General features: G+C 40.5%; 1 long non-coding RNA gene across 2 annotated transcripts in view; it reads right to left on the bottom strand.

Moving 5' to 3' along the window:
• Positions 1-297: 297 nt before the first annotated feature.
• Positions 298-16,457, bottom strand: part of LOC135090445 (uncharacterized) — a 41,782-nt gene continuing 25,622 nt past the window's right edge. The window contains exons 1-3 of one of the 2 annotated variants that reach the window (XR_010261911.1): positions 14,043-14,153; positions 996-1,125; positions 298-492 (exon numbers count right to left, since the gene is read on the bottom strand). This is a non-coding gene — a long non-coding RNA (uncharacterized LOC135090445). Of the gene's footprint in view, positions 493-995; positions 1,126-14,042; positions 14,154-16,457 lie in introns of those variants that run through there. The other variant, XR_010261912.1, reaches the window with a different exon arrangement.

The raw sequence follows: 16,457 nt of genomic DNA, 5'->3' as shown, positions 1-16,457 counted from the left end.
ACCTATCTCCAGTAACCAGAGACGAAGAGTGCATCACTTAAAGACATTCGGCATCCTTCTAGGCGTATCGGTGCTGCTTCTACAAACTCTCCTCAGTCACACACAGTTGAATAATATCGTCCTCCTGTCTATTTTTGCAAAATTATTTATTTGTTTACTAATCTATCGATTTATCTTTTTTATATCCATGCATTCATCCCAATTTAATAACATAACAAAAACAATTGTGTATAACAATAGCTCACTAAATCTCTATCTCACTATCTCTAGTATTGAATTCCTGAAAATAAAACTTCATTGAGGCTTAATCATGTGTATTTTCAATCAGTAACAACTTTCTGTGTAAGAAAATCTTAAGTTACAGGAGATTCTATCAGAAATATCTGAAATTGGTCCCTATTCACCGTGGTGCCGAATGTGAGCGTGTATATGTTCTGTGAGGAAAATGATAAAACCAGCTCCTAGCCCAGTAAGCAGGATCACGAACATGGCCTGGAAGAAAATGGACGAAAGGAATTAGTTATATTGTACCAAACGTAAAAGTATCGTAGTGGCAAGACATCTCAAGACGGTGAAAGATCAAGTGCTATATATTTTAGGTTGTTTGCCAGAATCACAATTTAATAACATAACAATAACAATTGTGTATAACAATAGCTCACTAAATTCGACTTGAGTGGTATTAATCATTGCATATGTTGTACATTTTCAATGTCTGGCTGTCAAATCAATAAAACGTTTCTTACTATCATTGTTAATCGTCTTTACTGCGGACATGTATGTCTAGCGTAATAAATATGTGATGAGTGATCAGGTAATATGCGCTCGTTCATATCAATACAGGTTGAAGAAGCTCGTGGTAAAAGTAAATTATATATATATATATATATATATATATATATATATATATATATATATATATATATATATATATATATATATATATATATATATATATATATATATATATATAATCACAAAAGACTGCAGCACACCCAGGAGTTGTTGATGGAAAACGATGTGCTAACAGTCACTTTGCTTGGTAGTTTCACACACATGCTGAAATTGGGAATTGCCTGCTTGTACCAGTGATCGTGTAGTCCTGCCTCGTTCACGTACATGACCCTGAGGAAAATAAATACTGTCAGTTGTGTATGTCTATCGACCCAACCCCCAAAGCTATTTCGTGTAGCACAATTAGTACTTAAAAAAAAAAAAATCTTGAAATGGGATTAAAAAGCGACTGCATTGTCATGGTTCACTAATTTCCTGTATTTTCCCCGCAAGTTTTGAAGTATTCATTGAAAATAGAAAATCAGTGATAATTTACTAATTAATTTGTAACGGTCATTATGATTCGAGAATAATGTATTTGTTGTTTTAGGAATATCCAACTCGCAACTACAGCGGCTACATGGTATCCCTGCAACATACTTTCGCTTGGTGAAAGGAATTGTAAAATAGACTATTTGCATGCAGTTTTTTTTTTTTTATCAGCTTTTTTAATTAATATATTGAATTTTCTTATGATGTGATTACTTTGACAAACCATAGTAAATGTGCTAAGGAAAATAAAAACTTAGTTATAAAGTAAAAAAAAAAAAAATACAGCTTGCGGATGGAGCGACTGACGTCATAATTCAGGTCTGGTGAGCGTATTTCCACTCTGTTTCCCCCCGCCCCTCGTTATCTCAGTACCACTCCCACTCCCTGAACGTCATTCCACGTTTTTATTAATGGGAAGAAACCCACACACCCTACCATCACTAGGGAATTGATATAGGCAACACGGAGACCAGACGTCCCCATTGCCGCTCCCAGACAAGTAGACGACCTTGAGCATCACAACCGGCTCAGGATCAGAAGTCGCCACTTCAGCTGGCGCTCTGATTGGTCGGACGTGCAGGTTGTTTCAAGGCTACTGCCACGACCGCTTCGTCGTAAGACCCCTGCCAGCCTCTACAGTCCATCGAGGAATCGACTCAGGATCGAAAGGCCCTGCCTGAGCGAGCACTATGGCCCAGACAGTCCCTATCCGTCACCCGTACTCCACCGCCAATTTATCACACTTATCGGGCACAAGAGACACCATCAAATTGAAGTCACCAACAACTGCAACTGTACCAGGGCTCTACCGCTCGGCGAGGGCCCGCCCTTTGACAGTTCCTGTACCTTTTCTATTATATACTTTCTTTTGCCCTTAGCGCAGCTTCTTTTCTCTCTTACTGTACTTCATTTTCGTCCTTATTGTCCACCGGTGGTGTGAAGGTGAACCCCGCGACTTGCCAAGTGGGGCCCCTTGGAAGGGCTGCCTTAAACCCACCGGCCAGATCGGGCAAAACTCGGACAGGTATAGTCGCAGATCAGGGTGGCTGCAAGGGCTATTAGTAGTAGGGTCACTAAACTGATCTACATAGGCAGGCTCCTTTTATATTCTATCTTAACTGTGTTGACCAGTGCGATGGCAACCCAAAGGAAACACGAAACAAGCTAAAACTCCTTGAGATCCTCGCTCCTGACGACGTCTACGCCATTGCCCTACATGAAGCCCTCGACAGATACATAATTAATACTGCCAAGGACTAAGAAGTTAACAAAATACTAGAACCAGCAGTAACCAGGAACCTTAAAAGAACAAGGCGCACCATAATATAGTACAAGGTAGAGCAGACGCCCTACGAGAAAGTTCAAAATGACATCGCCGATAAAACTGAAAAATAAGAATGGTCCGGAATTTAAGATATATATAAATTCCACAACAGCAGAAACATGCTGAAATTCCAATATGAATCCGTCAACATGACAGATAGGTCAGCAAACCAGGGTCTGCGACCATTCAACGCCTCCATTGCCCCATACCAAATCTCCAAGGAAAGGTACATAAACATTTCTTACTGCATGAAGTGTTACGCCATCGACGACCACGTCACACCATAAGCCATAAGCTTCAAGTATACCAAATTTGCTATGAGTCCTCCAGCCAAGACCACACTTGGAGAAACTGTCAAATAGAAACAAAGAAGTGACCAACTGTGGGGGGTGCACACAGAACTTTAGCATATAAATGCCCAAAACGAAAAGAGAAAATTAAGGTAAGGGAGCAGTAAGCCAAACAGAAATTCTCACAGTCTTACTCCCAGACTGCAAGTCTCCCCACTACTGCCTCTAACCCTCTCTTCAGCAGCAGCGATCGGGAACACTCAAATCTCGAAAACGATGCTATGTTCACGCCCACGCTATGAACATGATACACCCAGGCACCTTCCAGAAGACGTTGATTAACTTACTCAAAGAAAATAACCTGCCAACAGTCATCCTACCAAACAACCCACCATCGCAGCAAATCATCCAAAATATGATGCCATCAGAGGCAACGCAAAACACGGCCAAGCCTGAAACATACACTGAAGACGACCTGGAACTTTCATCGGACTTCGAAGTGGAAACTGGATCAGAAGAGGAAGACCGATAAATAGAACAGACAGTACCACCCCGCAAAATCAGTAAGAAGACCATAGCAACCAAAACACAAACTAGAACCTCAAGCAACAACGACACTACGCAAGCCCAAACCCACCCTCCACCCAAACAAAGAGCCACAATGTCGAAAACCACCCGAACACATAAACCAAGATGCAGCAAACAACTACAACATAATGTTCTCAACTGTAGAGGTAGAAGTGCAGGACTTTCAAACATATACAGAAATCTACACGCAGACGTCATACTGATCAACAGTTATGGAACACCAGAACACCAATCACTCAAAATACCGGGCTACAACACACACACCAAGAACCATACAGGAAGAATAAATGACGGTACAGCAATCGCCGTCAGAAACACCATTCTTCACAAAATTCACGACACCTACATGTCAGATTTACTAGCAGTGGAAAAAGAAACAACTACAGGACCAGTGCTACTCTCAACATTGTATGAACCACTGGGAAGAGAATATCTACCCATCCCAGATTTCACCCTACTCTTCAGATAACACGCCCCAGTGTACACTTGGACACAGAGACAGAAACACTAAAGGGAAACAAATAGCGCACATGATCAGACACAAAACATTACACCTCATTGGCCCACACTTTCCCATATACTACGCAGACAACGCAGTCACTACACCGGACATAATACTCACCAACTACAGAACACACCACAACACACTCATCAACCAAAGATCCCTCACCAGCAGCGACAACATGCCAATACTAATGAAAATATCCACAGCTCCCATACAAATCCCAATCCCACCGCGTCCATGCTTCGCCAAGGCAAACTGGGAAGAGTTTAAGACCCACATCTCCCAAAACATGGAAGACAACACCACGGTAGAAAACGCCACCTTGAAAAAAAGTAGATAAAGAAAGAGAAAAATGGTACGTCTCCATTAACGAGTCCAAAAGAAAATACATTCCCACCACATACAACAGAACTCTCCCACACACACAGCACAGCCAACACACACAAAACCTTATACAACAATTTAACGCACTCAGAGCCCACTCTATCACACACCGCTGGTCAAGAGTGCGCTACAACCGCTATAGAGAACTCAGAAATCCATGACTCATTTCTACAGGAATCCAGCCAACACTGACAGAGCATCGTAACAGAACTAGCAGCACCATACAAACATCCTCCAGACTTCTAAAGGAAACTAAGTCATATCTCGGGCACCTGCAGAACGATAATTACTCTCAGTAAGGTCTAAAGCATTGGATCAGGCGGTGCTGTAAACTTATCATCAAACCCAGCTGTGGCCTAACTGAGTTTCCTTTTGTGTGTCACAACATAAGGGGGCAGTCACAGCGTGCCCTCTAAAGACAACTCTCTTCCTCCACACAAAACTTCAAGCATCTAATAATACACACACCCTTCTCTCAATAATTCAAAATTAACATGGCGACTTCTACACCAGCTTCGGAGTTCCCATCTGGGAAGGGGACCACAAATGTCGGACTGCTTTTCTGATAACGACCCTAAGTGTCTTGACACTCCCCTCAATTTTTTTCATTAACTTCTGTAACATCTGCGGTCTAAGATCTAATTTTCAATCTGAAGAACACCACCTCTCCCCTTCTAAACCTCATCTTCTTTTCTTCACTGAAACAGGCCCTTTTCTGTTCTCTCCTACTTCCTCTATCCTCATTTTCAATACAGCGCTGGATGTTGCCTTTATGTTTGCAAAGACTTAACCTGCCCTCTTGCTCACGCTCTTGAATCTTCCGAGTCCTCCACCATCTGGCTACGACTACAGAGTCACTCTCAAACTAAATTTATCTGTGCTGTATACCTCTCACCTAACTCCTTTGAATATAAGAATTTCTTTGACTACTTAACTTCCCAAGTGAATACATTCTAACTCTCTTCCCTTTTGCGTAGATCTCCATTGTTAGAAACTTCAATGTTGACCACCAGATTTGGCTTTCCTCTCCTTTCATTGACCATCCTGGTGAATTAGCCTTCAACTTTGCTATCCTTCACGACCTAGAGCTATTAGTGCAACACCTTACTCGTATTCCTGACCGTCTTGGAGATACGCTCAACATTCTTAATCTTTTCCCGACCTCTAACCCTTCTGCTTGTGCTGTCACCCTCTCTTCTCCATTTGGCTCCTCCGGTCACAATCTCATATCTGTATCTTGTCCTTTAGCTTCAATCCCTCCTCAGGATCCCCCTAAGCGGAGGTTTCTCTGGCATTTTATTTTTTTCTCTGCTAGTTGGGGGAACCTAAGGAGGTATTTTGCTGATTTTCCTTGGAATGACTACATCCATGTCAGAGACCCGTCTTTGTGTGCGGAGCGTATAACAGAGGTGATAGTGTCTGGCGTGGAGGCGTACATTTCTCACTCTTTTTTTTCGACCTAAACCTTCCAAACCTTTGTTTAACACAACTTGTTCTCGTGTTATACATGGTATAGAGGTGGCCCACAAACGCTACTTAAGCCTTCCATCACCAGACTCTCATGCACTTTATATTTCTGCCCGGAACCATGCTAAGTCTGTTCTCCAACTAGCCAAAAACTCCTTCATTAATAGAATGTCAAAATCTTTTAAAATCTAACTCCCCTCGTGACTTGTGGCATCTAGTATCTGACACCACTGCTATCACATCTATCTCTAAAACTGAACTCTTCCCTCAAACCTTTGCTAAAAACTCTACCTTTAACGATTCCTACCTTGGACGATTCTGGGCTTGTTCCTCCCTATCCTTCCACCCTCTAACTACATCATGCTACCTAAAAAAATTCTTCGCAATGATGTTTTCCATGCCCTCGCTGGCCTGAACCCTCAGAAGGCTTATGGACCTGATGGATCTATTTTTCTTTCCCTCTCTTTCCACTTCTCACTTACCTAATATATATATATATATATATATATATATATATATATATATATATATATATATATATATATATATATATATATATATATATATATATATATATATATATATATATATATATATATATATATATATATATATATATATATATATATATATATATATATATATATATATATATATATATATATATATATATATATATATAATTTTTTTTTTATGTAGGAAGGACACTGGCCAAGGGCAACAAAAAATCCAATAACAAAAATGTCCACTGAAATGCCAGTCCCATAATAGGGTCAAAGCAGTAGTCAAAAATTGATGAATAAGTGTTTTGAAACCTCCCTGTTGAAGGAATTCAAGTCATAGGAAGGTGGAAATACAGAAGCAGGCAGGGAGTTCCAGAGCTTACCAGAGAATGGGATGAATGATTACTACAGGTTAACTCTTGCGTTAGAGAGGTGGACAGAATAAGGGTGAGAGAAAGAAGAACGTCTTGTGTAGCAAGGCCGCGGGAGGAGGGGAGGCATGCAGTTAGCAAGATCAGAAGAGCAGTTAGCATGAAAAATAGCGGTAAAAGACCGCTAGAGATGCAACATTGCGGCGGTGAAAGAGAGGCTGAAGACAGTCAGTTAGAGGAGAGGAGTTGATGAAACGAAAAGCTTTTGATTCCACCCTGTCTAGAAGAGCAGTATGAGTGGAACCCCCCAGACATGTGAAGCATACTCCATACATGGACGGATAAGGCCCTTGTACAGAGTTAGCAGCTGGGGGGGTGAGAAAAACTGGCGGACACGTCTCAGAACACCTAACTTCATAGAAGCTGTTTTAGCTAGAGATGAGATGTGAAGTTTCCAGTTTAGATTATAAGTAAAGGACAGACCGAGGATGTTCAGTGTAGAAGAGGGGGACAGTTGAGTGTCATTGAAGAAGAGGGGATAGTTGTCTGGAAGGTTGTATCGAGTTGATAGATAGAGGAATTGAGTTTTTAAGGCATTGAACAATACCAAGTTTGCTCTGCCCCAATCAAAAATTTTAGAAAGATAAGAAGTCAAGCGTTCTGTGGCTTCTCTATGTGAAATGTTTATCTCCTGAAGGACTGGACGTCTATGAAAAGACGATTGGACGTCTACGGAAAAGTGTAGGGTGGTATCATCAGCGTAGAAGTGGATAGGACAAGAAGTTTGGTTTAGAAGATGAATAATAATAATAAAAAGAGAGTGGGTGACAGGACAGAACCCTGAGGAACACCATTGTTAATAGATTTAGGAGAAGAATAGTGACCGTCTACCACAGCAGCAATGGAATGGTCAGAAAGGAAACTTGAGATGAAGTTACATAGAGAAGGAGAGAAGCCGTAGGAGGGTAGTTTGGAAACCAAAGCTTTGTGCCACACTCTCTATCAAAAGCTTTTGATATGTCCCAGGCAACAGCAAAAGTTTCACCAAAATCTCTAAAAGAGGATGACCAAGACTCAGTAAGGAAAGCCAGAAGATCACCAGCAGAGCGGCCTTGACGGAACCCATACTGGCGATCAGATAGAAGGTTGTGAAATGATAGATGTTTAAGAATCTTCCTGTTGAGGATAGATTGAAAAACTTTAGATAGGCAGGAAATTAAAGCAATAGGACGGTAGTTTGAGGGATTAGAACGGTCACCCTTTTTAGGAACAGGTTGAATGTAGGCAACCTTCCAGCAAGAAGGAAAGACAGATCTTGACAGACAGAGCTGAAAGAGTTTGAATAGGCAAGGTGCAAGCACGGAGGCACAGTTTCGGATAACAATAGGAGGGACCCCATCAGGTCCATAAGCCTTCCGAGGGTTTAGGCCAGCAAGGGCATGGAAAACATCATTGCGAAGAATTTTAATACGTGGCATGAAGTAGTCAGAGGGTGGAGGAGAGGGAGGAACAAGCCCAGAATCGTCAAAGGTAGAGTTTTTAATAAAGGTTTGAGCGAAGAGTTTAGAAATAGATGTGATAGCAGTGGTGCCTTCTGGTTGAAATAGAGTAGGGAAAGAAAAAGAAGCAAAGTTATTGGAGATATTTTTGGCTAGATGCCAGAAGTCACGAGGGGAGTTAGATCTTGAAAGGTTTTGACATTTACTGTTAATGAAGGAGTTTTTGGCTAGTTGGAAAACAGATTTGGCATGGTTCCGGGCAGAAATATAAAGTGCATGAGATTCTGGTAATGGAAGGCTTTTTGATGATGGTTTTGGTGATGGAAGTACCTTTTGTGGGCCACCTCTCTATTATGTATAGCACGAGAACAAGCTGTGTTAAACCAAGGTTTAGAAGGTTTAGGACAAGAAAAAGAGTGAGGAATGTACGCCTCCATGCCAGACACTATCACCTCTGTTATGCGCTCAGCTCACCAAGACAGGTCTCTGACACGGAAGCAATTGTCATTCCAAGGAAAATCAGCAAAATACCTCCTCAGGTCCTCCCAACTAGCAAAGGCAAAACGCCAGAGGCACCTGAGGAGGTATTGCAACGATAGGACAAGATAAAGATATGAGATTGTGATCGGAGGAGCCCAACGGAAAAGAAAGGGTGACAGCATAAGCAGAATGATTAGAGGTCAGGAAAAGGTCAAGAATGTTGGGCGTATCTCCAAGACGGTTAGGAATACGAGTAGGGTGTTGCACCAATTGCTCTACGTCATGGAGGATAGCAAAGTTGTAGGCTAGTTAACTAGGATGGTCAGTGAAGGGAGAGGAAAGCCAAAGCTGGTGGTGAACATTGAAGTCTCCAAGAATGGAGATCTCTGCAAAAGGGAAGAGGTTCAGAATGTGCTCCACTTTGGAAGTTAAGTAGTCAAAAAATTTCTTATAGTCAGATGAGTTAGGTGAGAGGTATACAGCTCAGATAAATTTAGTATGAGAGTGACTCTGTAGTCGTAGCTAGATGGTGGAAAACTCGGCAGATTCAAGAGCGTGGGCACGATAGCAGGGTACGTCATTGCGCACATAAACGCAGCATTCAGATTTGGATCGAAAATGAGGATAGAGAAAGTAGGAGGGAACAAAAAAAAGAGGCTACTGTCAGTTGCCTCAGATACCTGAGTTTCAGTGAGGAAAAGAAGATGAGGTTTAGAAGAGGAGAGGTGGTGTTCTACAGACTGAAAATTAGATCTTAGAACGCGAATGCTGCAGAAGTTAATGAAGAAAAAGTTGAGGGGGGTGTGTCAAGACACTTAGGGTCGTCGACAGAAAGACAATCCGACCTGGGGACATTTATAGTCCCCTCCCCAGATGGGGAATCCGAGGCTTGTGTAGGAGTCGCCATGATGTTTTTTTTTCAAATTTTCGAGTGAAGGGTGTGTGTGTTATTAGGTGCTTGTAGTTTTGTGTGGAGGAAGAGAGTTGTCTTTAGAGGGCAGGCTGTGACTCACCTCTTGTGTTGTGAGACAGAAAGGGAAACGTTCAATGAGATCACAGCTGGGTTTGATGATAAATTCACAGCACCCTCTGAACAGTGCTTTAGACTTCACTGTCAGTAATTATCGTTTCGGGAGGTATCTACTATATATATATATATATATATATATATATATATATATATATATATATATATATATATATATATATATATATATATATATATATATATATATATACCGTTGCGGCGGATCACCTGACTGGACGTCTGTTAAGCGAGCGGGCTGATTGGTCCGTGAAGATGAGTGGCCGCAGCCCATGAGAGGCTCACGAAACCTTTTCTATAGTTAGTGGCCTCTCTTGCCGCTATGTAGCCGGCTTCCACCAACTTCCTATTTTTCCTTTCCAGCCCTGTGTGTAAGGCTTGTATGGTCCCCCAACGTGGCAAGTGCCCTTGTTTCTCATCATGTATGATGAGGAAGTTTGTGGTTCTATGATGTAGCAGGTCGCTCTTGTGCTTTAGTTTTCTTTCCAATCCCCTCGCAGTCACGCCGTAGTATGTAGCAGTACAACCGCCACATGAGATGGAGCATATTACACTTAACTCTTTCGCGTCACTATTCCCCTTTTTCTGCTCTAAGTCCTGTAGCTTTTGCCCCTAGGCGTATGCTACGCGTACGTGTGGGTCTGACAACACTTTCGTGATCACTTCTACGCCTTTTGCATTAGGAACGACTAAGTATTCCCCGCTTATCTTTTTTTAACTTTTTTTTTTCACTTTTTTTCTTCCAGATAAGTAATGAATAAGGTCGTCTTTGTGGGCTTTCCATATACGGAGAATATTACACTGTTACAGTTTCAGTGAATGTATCATTGTATCGAGGAAAGGTAGCTTATTGTTCTCTTCTCGTTCCAATGTAAATTGTATGCACTCATTTACTCTTTTTTGCATCCTTAACGTGTTTTCAACATTTACGTTTTGTGGCATCACCAGTAGTACATCGTCCACGTACCGGAGACACTTAGGATTTCTTCCCCATAATGCGCACAAACTCGACTTTTTCTTTCTCTGAGCTACGCATGGCTTTGTCCCCGTGCCATGATTCATCTCCAGGTGCCGATGACATCCCATATTCCTTTTTACGCCACATGTCCGATGAAGCCTTAGCCTTTTTACTTGACCTCTATAACTTTATTTGGATTTTCTATCTTTTTAGGGTGTGCTATAATTATCCGCTTTACAGAGCCTGGAAAAGACCATGAGCTACCGATCAATTATCGTCCAATTTCTTTAACTTCATGTATGTATAATTTGCTGGAAAAGATGGTAAATGTCAGACTTAAGTAGTACCTGGAGAGAGGGTATTACTTGTCACCTGTTCAATATGGTTTTAGGAAAATAAGGTCTCTGTCTGATGCTCTTTTATCTCTAGAATATTCTATATGTAAAGCATTCGCTAGTAAACAACATATTACAATATTTTTTTTGTTTGGAGAAAGCGTATAACACAGCTTGGTGCCACGCCAGTTTACTCAGTCTATTCGAGTTCGATCTTCGTGGCCGGTTACCTTTTTTATACAACAGTTTTTATCTCATCGTTCTGTATGAAGCTCATCCAGTGGAGGAGTTTCGTTTCCTGGGACTTGTATTTGACAAACGCCCGACTTCGGTATCTCACCTTTGTTGTATTAAGGCAGCATGTATAGAAACGCTGTCACGCCTTAGGGTCTTGGCTCATACCTCTTGGGGAGCTGATAGACAGACTCTCCTTCTCTTGCACCGAAGTTGGGGTGTGGTTGCGAGGTTTATTCCTTTGCTACTGAGGCTTGATTTCTTGTGTTGGACTCGGTGCACCATGCCGCTGCTCGCCTGGCAACTGGTGTGTTCTGCTCATCCCCAATCCCTAGCTTACTTGTGGATACTGGTGTCTTTCTATTGGACTTTCGTCGCCAGTCCTTGTTGTTGAGGTTTTGGTATCGAGTCCAACGTTTTCCCGAGTCAGTCTCTTGTGTGGCTATCTCCCGTGAATCACGATCCCATTGATATGTGTCCCATCCGAGTTTGCCTAAACATTTTGGTATTAGGGTTGCAGGGGCTCTGGTGGCATTAAATATACCTTCCGTTTCTGTATGTCCCTATAGATATCCCATAGATCCCTGATATTTATAATAAGAAATTTTTACCAGATTTTGAGTCATGCATTATTCTTGGAACACTATTCCATACAGTCCGACTCCATCCCTGTATTTTTGGATTGTTCAAAGTCCGCAGATGGAGTCGGATTTTGTGTTATCTTTCCTTCATTCTTTCGAGGCGGTAGCCTCCCGGTGTTGCCTCTGTTTTTACGACGCCGCTGCTTTAAGAATTTAGCTTTAAGAATTATTTTTACTCTTTTCACCTCATTTTTTACAATATTTATTGATTCTTGCAGTGTTCTTTCCGTTGTTTAACATTTTAGCCGTTCTCCCTTTCATAAACCTTAAAATTTTTAATCAATTCTTGAGTGGCTCAACCTTTTACATCATAGAGGCTACCACGTCGGATTTTGCTGGAGTTCAGGGGAATGAGAAGGCCGATAGATTGGCTAAAGAGGCGACAACTCGGGTTACTCCTTCCACCCCAATTCCTTTTCATGACATAAACAACACCCCCTTATACCCCAGTATCAGGGTGACACTTCTTACCCTTATACCCCAGTATAAGGGTGGCAGCTCTTACCCTTATACACCAAATGGCAGGGCAGGTGGGAGGATTTGGTTGATACCACTAAGATGGGTGAGATAACCTCTGTAACTTTCTGCCCATGGACGTATGTTCATGTGCAGGAGCGCCGTTTAGAGACTACACTGGCCCATCTCCGGACGGGTCACACACGTCTCACTCATGGTTACCTCATGTCCTCGGAAACCCAAACATCTTGTGATGACTGCTTGGTTCCCCATATAGTGCGACACTTTCTAGTGGAGTGTCTCAGTCTGGTGGAGGCGCAGAAGGGATATATTTTCCGTTGTCGCAATGAAGATGGGAATTTTGCAGGATTCGCCTATACTTGAAGAAACGTCTCTCTTTACGGGACATGAGGTACTTATGATCATGGAGAAGTTTGTTTTTTTAAACAAACTATAGATTTCCTTTAATTTGTTTTTGTATGTATTTTATCAGTAATATAGTATGGGCCAGTACTTTATCCTTGCACTGGGAGAACATGGAGGCAGATAACGCTGGATCTTGGGGCCTGGATCAGTGGGATCAGTGTCTTGGACATGTAGCAAACAATGCCAGATATCTTGCTCAGTGGGATCAGTGTCTTGAGCACGTAACGATCAACGACATATATCTGGATCAGTGTGGTCAGTGTCTCTGGTACAGAATGAACAATGCCACAGTGGTCTGGATGAGTGGGGTTTGTGCCCACCTCATTTTATATCAATCTATTTAACTAAAACAGCAATATACCAACCATCTCGTTTTTAGCACTTAGGCTTTCTATATTTTTTCCAATTTCCTTTTTTTGTTTACTTGTTTAGTGATTTTTTTTTTTAAACATTTCTACCATATTTATAATTTTGTTTTTAATATCAATATTTTTACTGCAGTATTTGATGCTTTCATAGGTTTGTGACGGCGCCATATGACCGTGATGTTGCGGCTCTATAGCTTCAATCAATCAATCAATCAATTAATCAATCAATCCCCACCACGACAAGGCATTTCCCGATGTGGAAGTGGCTGGAGAAGAAATAATGTACTGGTTGATAGTTTCACTCGTCATTGAATGTCACCAGCCTTTTTTTTAATGCATCTTCCAAAAAATAATAATGTATCTAATATCTGCCCAAACTTCAGTGTTTGGTTGAATATCTTATCTTTGTTCAAAATGCTTCTACCTGCATTTTTCTTTGATTTCAGAGTGTGTCATTTGACGCTCTGCGTTCTACATATATACAGTGCAGGTTGGAAGATATGGAATGATATTCGAATTTCACATAAAGCAAAAAAATAAAAATAAATAAATAAATAAACAAATAAATGAAATAAATAAAGAATAAAAATGAAATAAAAATAAATAAACAAAAAAAAAAAAAAGACATGTAGTAATTCCATTGTGATTTACATGGACAATAGTGTGCTTCAAACCTGAGTACTGGACAGAAATTTTTATTTCTGGTTTTATTATATACACCAAATATGAGTGTGATGAAAGGAAACATGCCGTAAAAAATGCTTATTATGTAGAAAAAAAAGCACGTTTTTAATATATACATTAGAGCATTCAAGAGTCATAAACTTCATTTCTCTACTTACCACTTGCTCATAAAGTGAACTAGTGGGTTTGTCTTACTTCCAATCATTCCCAAACTCTGAGAGATGACTCTTTCATGTCCGATATACAAGTTGCATCGTCCTGCAATAATAATAATAATAATAATAATAATAATAATAATAATAATAATAATAATAATAATAATAATAAAATAATAATAATAATAATAATGATAATAATAGTAATGATAAATATTAATAATAATAATAATAATAATAATAATAATAATAATAATAATAATAATAATAATAATATTAAAAATTATCTATTTTCAGCGTATAATAGGTCCAGGCAAAGCACCACACTCCATACATCATTCATAATTTTCTCCCCATCGGACACCGTTGACCACTTCACTGCACTTCAGGAGCCAAGACATAGCACAGCTGGCCACTTACATCTATAGGAAGACCCGACAACATACACTGGTTTAGCATTGCCAATTAATAGTCTCTATCACATACAATTGGTATATACGAGTATATATATATATATATATATATATATATATATATATATATATATATATATATATATATATATATATATATATATATATATATATATATATATATATATATATATATATATATATATATATATATATATATATATATATATATATATATATATATATATATATATATATATATATATATATATATTGCAATGTGCATCAAGATAACGCAATGAAAGAAAAGTAAGAATGATGAAAGAGAAATAACAATAAAAGAGAAGAGAGAGAGAGAGAGAGAGAGAGAGAGAGAGAGAGAGAGAGAGAGAGAGAGAGAGAGAGAGAGAGAAAGCTAGGGTACAGGAAACCAGATATATAATGCAGAGTGGCCGCTCGCTGCTGTTTATTTACTATAAGAATTTCGATTCACAGACTCTCTCATTCCCTGATTAATTTACCTTATTTCCCTCTGCTCAGTCAGTTTGAGTCTCTCATAATTTGCAGCAAAAGCGTTGCCCTTGGCAATGAAACTATTACTATTCATTTAGCCTCCTTTGTTTGATCAGAAGAATTTCTAAGGCGGGATAATAAGTAGCTGACCCAGTTGCCCTAAGAGGGAAAAGTGCGTCATTACCGGCCGTAGGGCCCGGCCTATTTATATAGAATAGGAGTCACCGGAGTAGTCTGCCAGTAAGTGTAGTTGTGAATTACACACTACACCCAGAGAAGTGACCCTTCGGCTGTACAAGTGTGCATGTCGAGTTGTGTGCACAGTGAGCGGCGACTGACCCTCCTGTGTGTTCGTGGGCACTCTTTCATAGTAGTTTCTTGTGTCTTTTGTTAATAACCCATTGCTTGTTTTAAATGCTACTGCGGGCTGAGGCAGTTCAGCTGCAGAGGACCTAAGTAGTCAGCCGCGTTGTAAACTTTACTCCCTCCCTAGATTCTAACAAGGCCTGTCGTCTAGGAGGTAGTAAACGATACTACTCGGCTTGAGGCTGTAACACTCTGTTGGGCAGTGGGAGGACTGCCACGGTTGATGGAAGCACAACGGAGTATTATAACTCGATCATATACGTATTATCGTATGTTAACTGCTTTTCCTAAACGTGGTTGTCAATTCTTCTGCAGCTGTAGGTGTTAATGGTAGTTTGGGGTATTTGCCTCGTCTGTGGGTCGGTAAAATTGTCTTGCGACGTTAACTTAGCGTGACCTGGAGTTACAACCATTGTGAATAGGATGCAGGAGTCACAAGGGACCCTGTACACCCATATTTAAGCCCTGCACTGAGTCCACGTAGGAGGTGGCTGAATGAAGCTAGTCCAGGTGCGGAAGCTTGTTGAAGGGGCTGGAAATTGTGGTCGTAACTATATATATATATATATATATATATATATATATATATATATATATATATATATATATATATATATATATATATATATATATATATATATATATACACAAACACACACACACACACACAGCTTGTTGCTTATAGATGTGGCGTAGGTGGTACCCAAGGAGTGTAGATAAACACAGTGGTAAAACGGCTGCGATATACTACTATAAACAAAACTGTACAAAGAATAGAAAAGCGTTGTCGCCAGCTGTTGCTGTGTCCACCCCAAGCCCTGGGTGGACACAGCTATTAGGACTAAGGTGAGACTGGGGCTCTTCTTGAACTCCGTCCACGTGGTCGGGCCAGGCTACATCTGGCGTCAAGCTACAGGCAGGTCGCGTCACGTGGGAAAGAATAAAATGCAAGGCGAAGGTGTGGCATCCCATAACGGCACAAGGCTCAGTCACTCATCTAAGCATGCCCTCATGGCTACAAAACATATGGGGTGATGCAAGAACGCTAGGGTGTTGGAAGAAATTAAACAATGCATAAGTGTGTTTGTTTGTTTGTTTGTGTGTGCGTGTGTGTATACTGAAAAAA

Source organism: Scylla paramamosain, chromosome 35 (genome assembly GCF_035594125.1).
Source record: "Scylla paramamosain isolate STU-SP2022 chromosome 35, ASM3559412v1, whole genome shotgun sequence".
NCBI classification, from domain to species: Eukaryota; Metazoa; Arthropoda; class Malacostraca; order Decapoda; family Portunidae; genus Scylla; species Scylla paramamosain.
Note: the sequence above shows the minus strand (reverse complement) of the source record. Positions and strands in the feature narration are given on the sequence as shown.